The sequence below is a fragment of the Mirounga leonina genome, unplaced genomic scaffold (genome assembly GCF_011800145.1).
Source record: "Mirounga leonina isolate KUSES-001 unplaced genomic scaffold, KU_Mleo_1.0 Mir_175, whole genome shotgun sequence".
Lineage (NCBI taxonomy): Eukaryota > Metazoa > Chordata > Mammalia > Carnivora > Phocidae > Mirounga > Mirounga leonina.
This window is the reverse complement of record NW_023270453.1, coordinates 23,175,671-23,188,341: the sequence shown is the minus strand read 5'-3', so window position 1 is coordinate 23,188,341 and position 12,671 is coordinate 23,175,671. Positions and strand designations below refer to the sequence as shown.

Here is a 12,671-nt window from a genome sequence, read left to right as displayed (position 1 = left end):
TCCCTGCCATGGCTCCACTGCACTTTCCCCAGCCTGTTGTGCTCTGGCCAATCCAGACACCCCACCAGCCAGTCCCTGCCGCCAGGTGCCCTGGAAAACCACCTTCCTTGGGCCTCCAATGCGGATGGAGGGAATGACTTTTGATCACAAACACTGCAATCCCCTAAAGGTCACCGCCCACCAGTCTCAGGGTCGCTGCAGAGCAACGGGGTGGGGGCCGGGCTGGTTTTCAGGGGACCCCTCTCCACCAGCCCTGTGGGAGGAGGCTCCACCAGCCGCCTGTGACTCTCTGCATTTGGAATGCAGCGAAGTACTTGGTGTGCTCTGTCCTCCGCTCTGGGCCTAGCCTGCAATTCTGGGAAAATGGAAAAAATTCCATTCGATATCCTGTCCAGTGGGTGCCAACTACTAGGGTAATGAGGGCAGACCTCTCTCAATTTGAGTTCAAGTGACGAGAAGCAGCAGCCAAGAGAGCTGAGGAAAGGTCACTGTGGACAATGAGAAGAACAAGTGCAAAGGCCCTGAGGCAGGAACAGGCTGGTGAGCTCCAGGAAGAGAAGGACATTCAGAATGGCCAGAGCACAGCAAGCAAGGCAAAGAGCAGCAGAGACATCCAGGGGCCAGATTGCGCACGGGGAGGAGTCTGGATTTTCTTCTTGGTACAGCCGGAAGCAGGGAAGGGATGTGATCCCACAAACGTACTTAAAAGCCAATTGTTATGAGGATTAACGAGGACTGTTTATAGAAAACACTCAGCCTAGCCTGGCCCACACGGCAGCTCAGATGTCCCTAGGGCCTCTTGTTACTGCTCCACAGGATCCCCTGGCCTGTACGGGATCCCCTGGCCTGGTATGGGATTCCCTGGCCTGGTATGGGATCCCTTGGCCTGGTACAGGCCCAGGGACATCTGGGGAGGGACAAGGACCCAGTTGGACATCACTTGATCGGTCCTGCAGAGGGGCCCGAGTATGGCCCCTTCTGGTGGGGGAGGTTCTCCCATGGGCCCACCCAAGTCCCCGGCTCACTCTTCAGGGACAGTCCCTGCAAAGGGCGTCTTTGACAGACCTGCTTCCCCTACCCCTGTAAGCCCCTTCCAGTGATCCTCACAAACGCCATGTCTGGGGATGCCTGGGTGGCTCAGTCGTTAAGCGTCTGCCTTCGGCTCAGGTCATGATCCCAGGGTCCTGGGATCGAGCCCCGCATCGGGCTCCCTGCTCCGCGGGAAGCCTGCTTCTCCCTCTCCCACTCCCCCTGCTTGTGTCCCCTCTCTCGCTGTGTCTCTCTCTGTCAAATAAATAAATAAAATCTTTAAAAACAAAACAAAACAAAACAAAACGCCATGTCTGTTTTGAGGGTTCAGGCTACCTACAGACAGGAAGCAAGTTATTCTTGATCAAAAATAAAATAGAACTCTAGGGGCCCCTGGGTGGTGTAGTCAGTTGGACTCTTGGTTTCGGCTCAGGTCACGATCTCAGGGTCTTGAGATCAAGCCCTGCTTCGGGCTCTAAGCTCAGTGAGGAGTCTGCTGGAGTTTCTCTCCCCCTCTACCCCTCCCACATGCACTCTCTCTAAATAAACCCTAAAATGAAAAACAGAACTTTAAGTGGAAATGAATGACTCCTATTTCCCCCAAATGTTATGTTGCTATGCTGGTGACAGCTCGGTCCGGGTCCCCTTCCCATCATGATGACCGCTGTGCCCTCTGGCCACATACACTGTCCCGGGTACGCCAAAGGCAAGTTTACACCAGGCTGTGGTGAGTTCCGATGCATGGGGGGGCCCTCCCCACAGGCCCTGGCCAGGGCGGCTGCTTCTGGGGAGGGAGTTCCTATGAGAAGACACTTCCGCTGGGTCACCCCATGGGAGTTCAAATCAACCCCAACTCTGTCCTTCAGGGCAACAGCAAGAGAAGGTACTGGCCGGGGTGCAGGAGCCCCAGAACCCCAAACCTGCTGGCTCTGCTCTGTCAGGTGCACGGTGCCCCTGCTGACAGGAGCAGGGTGAGAGCAAAGAGCAGATGCGGTGGGACGGACAAGACCTCCTTGTGGGGCAGGAGATGCCCAGGAACAAGGAGCTGGCAGCACCTGGTCAAGCCGGACCCCTCCCACCCCAAACTGCAGGGGCTGCGGAGCACAGAGCCCACAGCAGCTGGCCGCCAACTGACTTTGCCTTACATTCCTACCTCCCCTGATCCTGAGGACAAGTCAAGGGCGTGGGGACTGGCTCCACTTTATAGATGAGGAAACCAAGTACAGAAAGGACCCACGAGTCCCCCCAACACAGGGAGAAGCACCTGAGTCTGTCAGCCTCCAGTGCTCACGTGACCCCTGTTTCGCCCCCCCCCCCCCCCACTTCGGCAGCACAGACCACCTGGACAGTCAGCCCCACCCACGTGCTCTCCTCAGCGTGTGCAGGGCTGGCTTCCCCTGGCCCCACTGCTGTCCCCAAACACTGCCTGGGGTCTGAGGAGTCAGAAGACCTCTGCATTTCTCACCTCTTAAGTGGGGAACATGATTTCCCCAAACTCTTGGCTGTGAACCTCACTTTTTTTTTTAAAGATTGTATATTTATTTGAGAGAGAGAGAGTGCAAGCAAGCGCAACATGTGGGGGGAGGGGCAGAGGGAGAAGCAGACTCCCCGCCGAGCAGGGAGCCCGATGCAGGACTCGGTCCCAGGACCCTGGGATCATGACCTGAGCTGAAGGCAGACGCTTAACCGACTGAGCCAGCCAGGCGCCCCTAAACCTCACTTTCCTGTGACAAGCACCAGCGCACACATGAAGCCTGGGTGATGCCATCTTATTTTTTTTTTTTTTAAAGATTTTATTTATTTATTTGACAGAGAGAAAGATAGCGAGAGCAGGAACACAAGCAGGGGGAGTGGGAGAGCGAGAAGCAGGCTTCCTGCCGAGCAGGGAGCCCGATGTGGGGCTCAGTCCCAGGACCCTGGGATCATGACCTGAGCCGAAGGCAGACGCTTAACGACTGAGCCACCCAGGCGCCCTGGGTGATGCCATCTTAACCACCAACACTGGGCTCTGCGCCTCCCTTCCAGGCCAGGCCTCCCCTTGCCCCTAACTTTTATTCACTTGACAGGCTTCTGTTGAGATACCTCCTCTGTGCCATGAGCAGCTAGCAAGGCAAGGCGCCGACTCCACTGGAGCACAGCAGAAGGGGCAATGGTGGGGACCCTGAGTGTAGAAAGACGGGCAGTCGGCCGCAGGGGCAGCGCACAGAGAGGAGGGCCCGGCAAGGAGTGGAGGCTGAGGTGGGCGGTGTTGAGTGGCCAGAGCTGGGACAGGCAGGGCCGATGACTGTGTGTGCCAGCTGACTGGCCATCAGCCCCACACAAGTGGCAGCAGTAGGAGAGCCTATGCAGAAGGTGGCAGGTGAGAAAACCCCCCTGGTGGCCCAGGAAGGAGGGCTGAGTCCAGAGAGGAGGCTCGAGGAGGGTGGGATAAGGCCAGCCGGGGAGGATGGAGAAGACGGGGAGGACCCAACAGACTGCCCAGGGGTGGATTCCACCAGACAGGGTGACCCAGGGGTGGGGGCAGACCCCCAAGCAGGGGACAGAGAATCTGGCCCAAGGCAGGGGCAGGGTCAGCAGATCGGAGGGAGTGATGTTGGAGGGGGGCGGCGGAGAGAGTGTGCGGTGCCTGTCACGGCACAGACGGATCTCAGGCAAATGCCCAAGCAGCTCAGGCAGGAGGCAAGGCCCCATCCGGACGCCAACGCTGGCTCCTGGACTCTTCGGCCACCTAGTCAGCCTCACGGAGGGCGCACACCCAGCCCTGGACGCCACCAAAGGGAGAGCAGCCCCCCCCCCCCCCCCCCCCCCCCCCCCCGCCGCATTCCTCCCCCTACCCCCAGCACTGACCGCACGTGGTCCAGAGCCGGGCCTGCTGGGCCTTAGTCACTGAGCACAGGACAGGGAGGCTGTACCGCCGGCGTCAGCAGCCGTGGCTCGGCATTTCCCCTGTGTCCTGAGCAACCCTACATCTGTTCAGGGAGCAGGACCAGCAAACAATGGAGAGGAGAGCGGCAGCGGCCCCAGCCCTGTGCGCATGTGCACGCATGGGTGTGCGTGGGTGTGTGCATGCATGTGCGCGTGTGGCATGACCACGGGACAGGGAAGGAGGGCAGGGGCGTGCCTGGCTCTGGGTCTGCAGACTTCCATGGGACACAGGACCGCTCCCCCTCTCAGGCGGTGGAATTCACAGCTTTGTCAATCTCTAGGCCATCGGTCTCTCTCACAGCAGAGCCTTCAGAAAGGCCAGGGGACAGCAGAATGAGGAGCCCCTCAACACCCACTTGGCACCAGAGATGGGCATGTAGAGATGACACAGCCCCGCTCCAGCCCTCCCTCGGGTGTGTGCACGAGAAAGACATGTTTGCTGCCTGACTCGGAGATGCTTGGAGCGCTGAGGCCACCGGGCAGTGGGCCAGGCAGGGAAGACAACCCGTGTGGGAAGGGAGAGCTCAGCTCACAGGGCATTTGGGTACGAGACAGGGCCGGCGGGGGGTGGGAGGGGCAACCTGAAAGGGCACCAGCAAGTCAGGAATGGTAGACATGGCAGGTGCAGCTTCAGGAGAGGAAGGTGGAAGGAGGTGCAGGGTCGGGAGAGATCCCTGAGACCATCTGGCTTACAGGACCAGAAGGGGCAGGGATAGGCCAGGCCATGAGAGCAGGCCTGGGGCAGGTGATGACCACCTTCTCCCACTACTCCGGAGAACCTTCTTCTCAAGTCTGAGTCAAATCGGACTTCCTCACGAGGCCCAATCTTCCCACCTGTCTGTGGGGAGGCCAGGAAAATGCCCCATTCCACTCCTGGGAATCTGCTGGAGGCCATGGGGAAAAGCTGCAGGTCATTGTATGGAACCTGGGGGGTGGGTGCGGATATTCATCTCCCCATCTGAACCCTCGGCTGTAGGACGACTCCCCAATTCTGCAGATGGCTGGTGGTGATGGTGTCACTGACTGGGGTGACCACAGTCAATGATCCCCCACATTGCCTTACTGTGCTGTCCTGCTTTCACCCACCTCCCCCACTCCTACCTCTCTTCTGGCTCTGGAATGTGTGACACACAGCACCCACTTCCTCATCCTCTCTCCAAAAATGCCCTTTGTCCTTCTGGCCAGATAGCAGGGGCTCCCCTGGACCCCATCCCCCTCTATCTGAGCTCTCCCTGGACCCTGCCCCACTCTATCTGGGCTCTCCCTGGACCCGTCTCCTTCTATCTGGGCTCTCCCTGGAACACATCCCCCTTTATCTGGGCTCTCCATAGACCCCATCCCCCTCTATCTGAGCTCTCCCTGGACCCTGCCCCCCTCTATCTCAGCCCCTCCCAGACCCCATCCCCCGTTATGAGTTCTCCCTAGACCCCGCCCCCCTCTATTTGAACTCTCCCTGGACCCTGCCCCCCTCTATCTGAGCTCTTCCCAGACCCTGCTCCCCTCTAAGCTCTCCCAGGACCCCATACCCCTCTGTCTGGGCTCTCCCTGGACCCTGTCCCCCTCTACCTCGGCTCTCCCCAGACCCCATCCCCCTCTAAGCTCTCCCTACCCCCCGCCCCCTCTATCCGAGTTCTCCCCAGACCCCGCCCCCCTCTATCTGAGCTCTCCCCAGACCCTGCCCCCCTCTAAGCTCTCCCAGGACCCCATCCCCCTCTGTCCGGGCTCTCCCTGGACCCCGTCCCCCTCTGTCCAGGTTCTCCCTGGACCCTATCCCCCTCTACCTCGGCTCTCCCAGGACTCCGTCTCCCCCGTTTGGGCTCTCCCTGGACTCTGCCCACCCAGGGTTGTTTCCTGCCTGCTCTCATCCCTGCTCAAAGGCTGCAGAGCATTAGAGGGTAGAGGAGGCCGCCTTGGCTTGATGCTCCCCAACTTTAGAAGCTTTATATCTCTATCCCTTCATCCACATCCTAGTCAGGTCTGAAACTGCCAGAGATGGTGTGTCACAAACAACACACTCTCTCATGAGCCCATCCAGGAGCTCTTCACAGTCCTCGCCCCTCCTCCCACATGTCGTGACTCCATCTCCCCTTACCCAGCAGCCCCTCTTGGCTTTACTTCCTCGCCTACTCAGCCTAGACCTGCGTGCCAAGCCCTCCTGTCTTCTTATCTCAGCCACCAGGCACACCCACAGGGGAAGCCAGCCCGACAGCACACTTCTCTGCGCCTGCACACCAGCTGTAGAGGGGAAAACTCGTGCTGCCCTAGTCAGGGCCCTCAGAGCTGCCGCCAGCATCCTCTCGCATTCTGCACACCAGCTGACAGCTCCACACCCACCTATGGCCCTCCCACTCTGCCCCTCCTCTCCACCTGCCCCTCAGTCTGCATCTCTCCCGGGGCCTGGATCTCAGCTTCCTGGCACCCCGCTTTCCTGCATCCTTAGTGTTCCTGCTCTGCCTTAAGACCCCATGCATTGCTCCGGCTCTGTCGCTCCTTCTTCTTTCCTTGTCAGTCAAGCTTCTGGAGAAAGTGGGGTGTGCCCACCTTGCAGGGATACCCTTGGGCCCTTATGTCCTTGAAGCATGCATGACCCCGCTGCTCTCAGCTCTCCTCTGCGGTGGTCTCCTCCTTCCTGCCCTCCGGACTCCTCAGCCGCCATGCCACTCCTGCTCCCATCCTCCCACGAGTCTCTTAAATGCGGCTTTCACAGGGGTCCACGTTCTTCTCAGCCTGAGATCCTCTCGTGAACTCAGGCCCTGTATGTACCTCCAGCTGCTTTCCTCAGCATCTCCCCAGCACAGCACACTCCACACGACCAACCAAAACAACTCTGTGCTGCACCTGAAACCCTTCCCTGGCCCCGCCCTCCCTTCAGGGTCTGACCCCTGGTGCTGGTGCGCTGGTTGACCCCTGTGGAGGAGGAGGCGAGGCAGGAGACACCAGTCTCCTTCACCTGCCTTTCCTGACCTCCCAGGCAGGGCTGGGGGCGCCCTCACTGCACTCGACCCCTCCTTGTGCAAAAATGGTTTTAACTGTGGGCACGCTGCTGCGATGACCTGCTTATGAGTCCAGCTCTTCTACCACATGATGATTTTTGAGTCCAGGGGCCTCCCGCCATACCCAGTGCACCCGGGAAGGAGGAAACAAGAGAAAGAAACATGGAGGCGCAGAAAAATCCCAAACTACTTTAGCCCAAGAGGCAAATTTAATTCTTAATAATAACAGGAGCGTTTGCCAACTGGTTCTACGCATGTGACCTTCCCAGCAGGCATCTTTGCGTAACGGGAGGGCAGGCTGTGCTCTGCCTCATCCCTGAAGCAGAACACAGGGATTTTTCAAATATTAATGGCAACTGGCAACTCCACAGTGACTACCAGGCAGCCGGTTCTGGGGAACTGGATACTGGCCCTTTGCTGGTGGCACACAATGGAGGGCGCATGCCAGGGACAAGGGGTGTAACCATTAACGAGGCATTAATCACAGCACAGCTGGCTGGCCTGTCTGCCTGTCTCCAGGCAGAGGTTAAAATGCAGGTCTTACCAACGGCACCTGAGCCTAGGGCACAGGACCTGAAACAGGTCCCTGTTGACCACTCCAAACAGTTCCCTATGTCCCTCTGTCGCCTCAAACACCTTTGCCCCAGCCTGGCCTGGTCTGCCCACAGGCAGGGGCTAAGGTTGGAATGGGGCTCTAATGCAGGATCTGTATCTTTGAGCAAGAAAGGGTCCTCCCAATTGCAGGTCTGGAAAACACCCCCAGGGCATGTGACCCATCAGCCTGCTGCACAGAATGAGAAGCAGAAGAGAACCCGCCTGTCAGCAGTATTGGAATTCTGACCTGTCTGAATTCCAAGCAAGGTGCCTGTCACAGGTGTGCCTCAGAAGGCTGGGCACAGAGCTGGTTCTTAGCAAGTATTTTTAGACCTGACAACAAAGCTGGGGCGAGAGGGAGTCTTGCTGGTATAATCATTTTAATAGGCATTCAAAATACTTTCTGGGTGCCTGTGTACCAAGTCCCGGATACAGAGACGCAAACTCTCAATGAGCCGCTGCCTACGGGGCACAAATGGACGGACTGTGCTGGCCCTGGCACAGGTGCGCGAGAGAGGAAAGCACAGGGCGTCGGGGGCCTCAGCTGGGTCCTGAGGGACGAGGAGGCCCTGGCCCAGGAAGCAGAAGTGACTGCATGGGCCCAGGACAGGGCCGCAGAGGGCACAGCCTCTCGGGGCGGTGAGCCCTTCAGTCTCTAAGAGGGCAGGCCAGTGATCATCATCCACGGCGCAGACGACAGAACAGTCCTGCAGTCCAGCCACACAGGCTCCCGGAAGCCAAAGGGCATGAGCCCGAGGCCTGGCCTGTGCTGGGTGGTGGGGAGGGACAGCCCCAAAGGGCAGGGAAGGATGTTTGAGGCAGGAGGAATTAATGCATACACCTGGGTCTTTCTAAGGCCAGCACCTTTACCAAGATTTGAAGGCTAGCACTAGCTTTGCTGGAAAAGAAATTACTGAAGATCGAGACCCCCTGCAAAATGATACAAGGAAATGCTGAAGGGACAGAATGCAGAGAGAAGCTTTCAGTGGAAGCAGGTAAGGAGCTACATTTAGAATACTACACAGTAACTTTTATTGGTAACAGAATCGCCCATCAGTAAGCAACACCCCTCACTGTGTGCGGTACCGAATTAAAACTGTGTAACAATTAGGCAGACACAGTTTCAGATTATCGAAAACAGGCCAGGCCATGTCTCAATCACCTGTAAAAGGAGAGAGGAGCTTGGGTAGGCTGGAGGGAGAAACCAGGACTGCTCACATGTGACCCCTGCCAACAGGTCCTTGTGCAATACCCAAGGGAGACTGATAAGGTCACACAGCCAGGTGGGGGGGGACATAACCGCCACAGGACAGAATGAGATCTTGTCTTGGGTGCCCTAAGTGAGGAGCATGTTCCTTCAGAGGCAAAGATAACTTCTAACAGCCCACTGTGCACTTATCTGAAGGCCAGACCAGCCCTGTGGGGCCCTGTGCCACCTGAGGGCAGAGAGAGGCTCCTTTTGCAACATGGGCCTTTCCCCACCCTCTCCCCCTCAGCCCCCAGGTGTGGGAGGAAGACGGGAGGGCACCACACACTTGCTCCTCAGCATCGAGAGTCTTTCCAAAGTCCTGCTTACTGCTAATGCTGATGTACCACACAGAGATTGGGGTCCTAGAAGCACAGCAAGGGGACCTCAAGAATTCCACAACTTTGAATCGGTCTCTGGGTCTGGAAAACACTTTTTTCAGAGATCTAACTATAAGAATGCTCTGAGGGGACCAACCCTCGGTCTAGAGGGAAACTGGATCCTTTGAGATGAGTGACAATCTGGGTTTCCCAAAAGGCACATAAAGCCATGAGACAGGAAGGCCCCTGGCATCAATCATCTGATTTTGCACCTTTAGAATCTTACATTTCGCTGTTTACTATAACCAACAAACTCGGGCCCTATGAGAACGAAGAAGCCCATGATCCTGCCCCCAGGCCCCAAAGGCAAGGGCTTATGAATCAGACTTCCTTTACCTCACCCATCCTCTGTTGTATGGACATAAAACATCAGGTGCCTCCAGGCTTCTCTTGCTTACTCCATACGCTCCCATGGGGAGGCCCACCCCAGTCCCTGTGGCTTCAGCACGACCGGAAGGAGTCCCACACACGTTCTCGAGCCGAGGACGTTCTCCTTGACTCGAGACTAATGTACATCCACCCACCATTGGGAAGCCTTACTGACCTCCAGCTTAGCATCTCCACACTGAAAGTCGTCACCTGCCCCCAAGCCAGCTTCCTTCCGGCACCCCATGTGCGTGGCATGGCGCTGCCAACTGCTGTCACCCGCTCTTGGAGCGTTCCCTATGCCTCCGTTCTCCCTGGCCCTTCCCCTCCCTGCAGCCACCTGTCCCCCAGCACCCTTCTTCTGTGCTGGGCCTACGTCTGGCCAGGGAGGCTTCTGTGGCCCCTTAATGGCTTCCAACTCAGCGCAGGCCTTCACCACCCAACACGGCTACCGCTGCCCCCTCACCCATGGAGAAGGCGATCTGGTCAGTCACTCACAAACCCGAGGTCCCTTGGGGGCTTCCCACTGCTCTCAGGGTAAAGTTCAAACCTGAGCCTGGAACTCAAACCCTCTTCCCAATCTGCCACCAGCCTCGCCTTCCCTGACCACCAGAGTTTCCCAAGGCCCTTCCTGCAACAGCAGGGTGCAAGGTAGCCGTGCCCTTCTCCCTGCAAACATAACACGCACCGTCCCTTTGCCTGGAAGTCTCTTTCCCTCACACGATCTCGCCACATCTATTCCTTCTTCAAAATTTAGCTCAAGTCCTTCCTAGGAATCCCTACTGAAAGCCAGCCGGAGGCTACTGCCCTCTCTCCCCAGCAAACTCTGTCCATGTCTGCAGGCACGCAGCGGCTCACCTCCTCCCTGCACCGTAACCTCCAGCGCAGAGGCTCCCACAGCGTTGCGGCCACAGAACAGCACGGGGCCTCCTTGTGCGAAGGGAAGTAGGATTTCGATAACTTTGTGTTGAAAGCATAATGAAAACCACTGAATAAAGAATTCAAGTGGATTCTTAATAAAATGCCTGAGGTTTTTTTTCCCCCCTTTATCTCCCTTTGGAAAGTGACACTCGTAACAGCCACTGAAATTGCTGCTTTGAGTTGAAAAGGGCTTCTTTCTTCCATGGACAGAGTTGTCATAACAGGAAAGGTATGCTTCAACAGGTAAAACATTGAACAGGGTAAACGTTAAGTGCTTTTTTATAACCTGCTTCATTGTTCTTATGTACTTTAAACCAGAAACCATCTAAAAGCAAACACTTAAATATGTTTTCTGAGTTGGCTCAGATCGTAACTGGAATTAGGAGCAACACAGTGTCCCCAAGGTCACTTGGCCTGCTGGACAGTGTTGGCAGGTGTGCTGAGGCCCACCTGCAGGTGAACTTGGAGACTCAGGAGGTGAATTTTATTACTGTTATGAAAAGCCTGTCCAGATGACGCCTACGTTCGCCGAAGGTCACCCTTAACCCAGATGAAAACTACCGCACTAGCTTTAGCACCTTGGTTCATTTCAACAGCCATTCAGAGAGAACCACCTGCCCACTCCATGCCAGACAATAGGGGAGCAAAGATGAATGTGACGTGGCTCTCGCCCTGCTCGCAGGGAGAGACAAGCTTCTAAACAGAGCACTTGCTACCCAATAAGCGCTCCACGTAAAGGCTTTATCTGAGGGCTGAGAAGATTACTTGAGGACCAATCTTCAGAACAAAAGAAGTGCATGTGGGGCTTGCACCACTGGCTAGGGCTAACTGCGAAACCTTTCTGAGATTTCTTGATCTCTTCTTATTTGGGTTTGCTTCTCAGAGCCTGTATCCCTTCAAATGAATAGAACCTGCAAGCTTGTCTCCAAGACTATTAAGCAAACAATTACAGGTGTCTGCTATGAGCCCTAACCCTCAAGTGGAGGGAACAGCTACATCTGTGGAATAATAGGGTTTTTTGTTTGTTTGTTTTGGGGGGGTTGTTTGTTTTTTTGTGATTGCCCCGCTGACACCTGAGCAAACATACATCAAAATAATGAAAACCACCTTCAAGTGCCCCTATTGGCCCCAGAAAAGCAGACGGACTCCTGACTAGGAATAAAAAACTGGGGAAACATCGAAACACCAGCATCACAACCACAGCCACACTGGCCACCAGGCCTGTGCCTCCCGCGCGCACCGCTATCTTAACAGTCTACTTGTGCCTCCCCATAGCCCAGGTGGCTCTTAGACAACCTTTGGCCTTTAATGTCAGTGGCAATCCAGGAGCCCCAAAGCGTCTGTTCCTGTACGGAGTGAGGTCATCAATGAAAACCTGTAGCCAGGCCACCAGCACCCCTGCCCAAAGAAAACCGTGACCGGGTGCAGCCTATCCCTGACCTCCAGCTGTGCTTATTCAAGGCTCGGAAAGCACAGTGCCCGGGGCCCTGCGGAAATGCTTCCTTCTGCCGGCAAGGCCTGGAGGACGGCTGCCGCCTGGCACAGCAGCCACGCCAAGGGCTCCGAGGCTGGGCACATAGATACCTAAGCGGCAGGTGGGCGGGCGTGTCATCCTGGGGCAATAAGAGAGCCGAGAGGAAAGCAGTTGCAGGTCTTCAAGGACAGAACGTTATCAGAGAATCTGTTGCAATTTCGAGTCCAGAAGAGGATTTCCTACCCCGCAGAGCCGGAAAGTGCCGCGAGAAAAGAGTGACACAGGAACAGCTCTTTCCGACGCTTCGCCCTGGGCCCGCCGCAGACCTTGGAGGGTCGGGGGCGCCGGCCCTGCCCCCGGGGTGGGCGTCCAGCGGCGCGGAGGTGGGCCCCGGCCCCGGGCGCCCCCCGCCCGGCTCTCGGTCCGCGGGGCCCGGCCCGGGGAGGGTGGGCAGGACCGGGCGGGGACGGCCGCGGGCCCCGGGCGCACCGGCTCCGGACCCCCGACCCGCGCCACGGCCGGCCCCCACGCGCCGCCTCGGATGGAGGCCCCGCAGCCCTGCCCCACGTCCCCTCCCTCAGCACGCCCCCGCTGCGGTGACAGCCGGCGACCCGGCCCCCCGCCGCGCCGTCACGCCCCCCCCGCCCCCCGCCGCGCGGACCGCGCACCCACCTCCGCCCGCCGCGCCGCGCCGCGCCGCTTCTCCTCAGCTGGCGGTGCGACTGAGCGCGGGCCTTTCTGCG

At 57.5% G+C, this 12,671-nt stretch overlaps 1 protein-coding gene across 3 annotated transcripts in view; it reads right to left on the bottom strand.

Moving 5' to 3' along the window:
* Positions 1-12,671, bottom strand: part of TBC1D24 (TBC1 domain family member 24) — a 26,795-nt gene extending 14,124 nt beyond the window's left edge. For all 3 annotated transcript variants that reach the window (XM_035022006.1, XM_035022007.1, XM_035022008.1), the window contains exon 1: positions 12,601-12,671. The gene's annotated coding sequence lies outside the window, so the exon portion shown is untranslated. The remainder of the gene's footprint in view (positions 1-12,600) is intronic.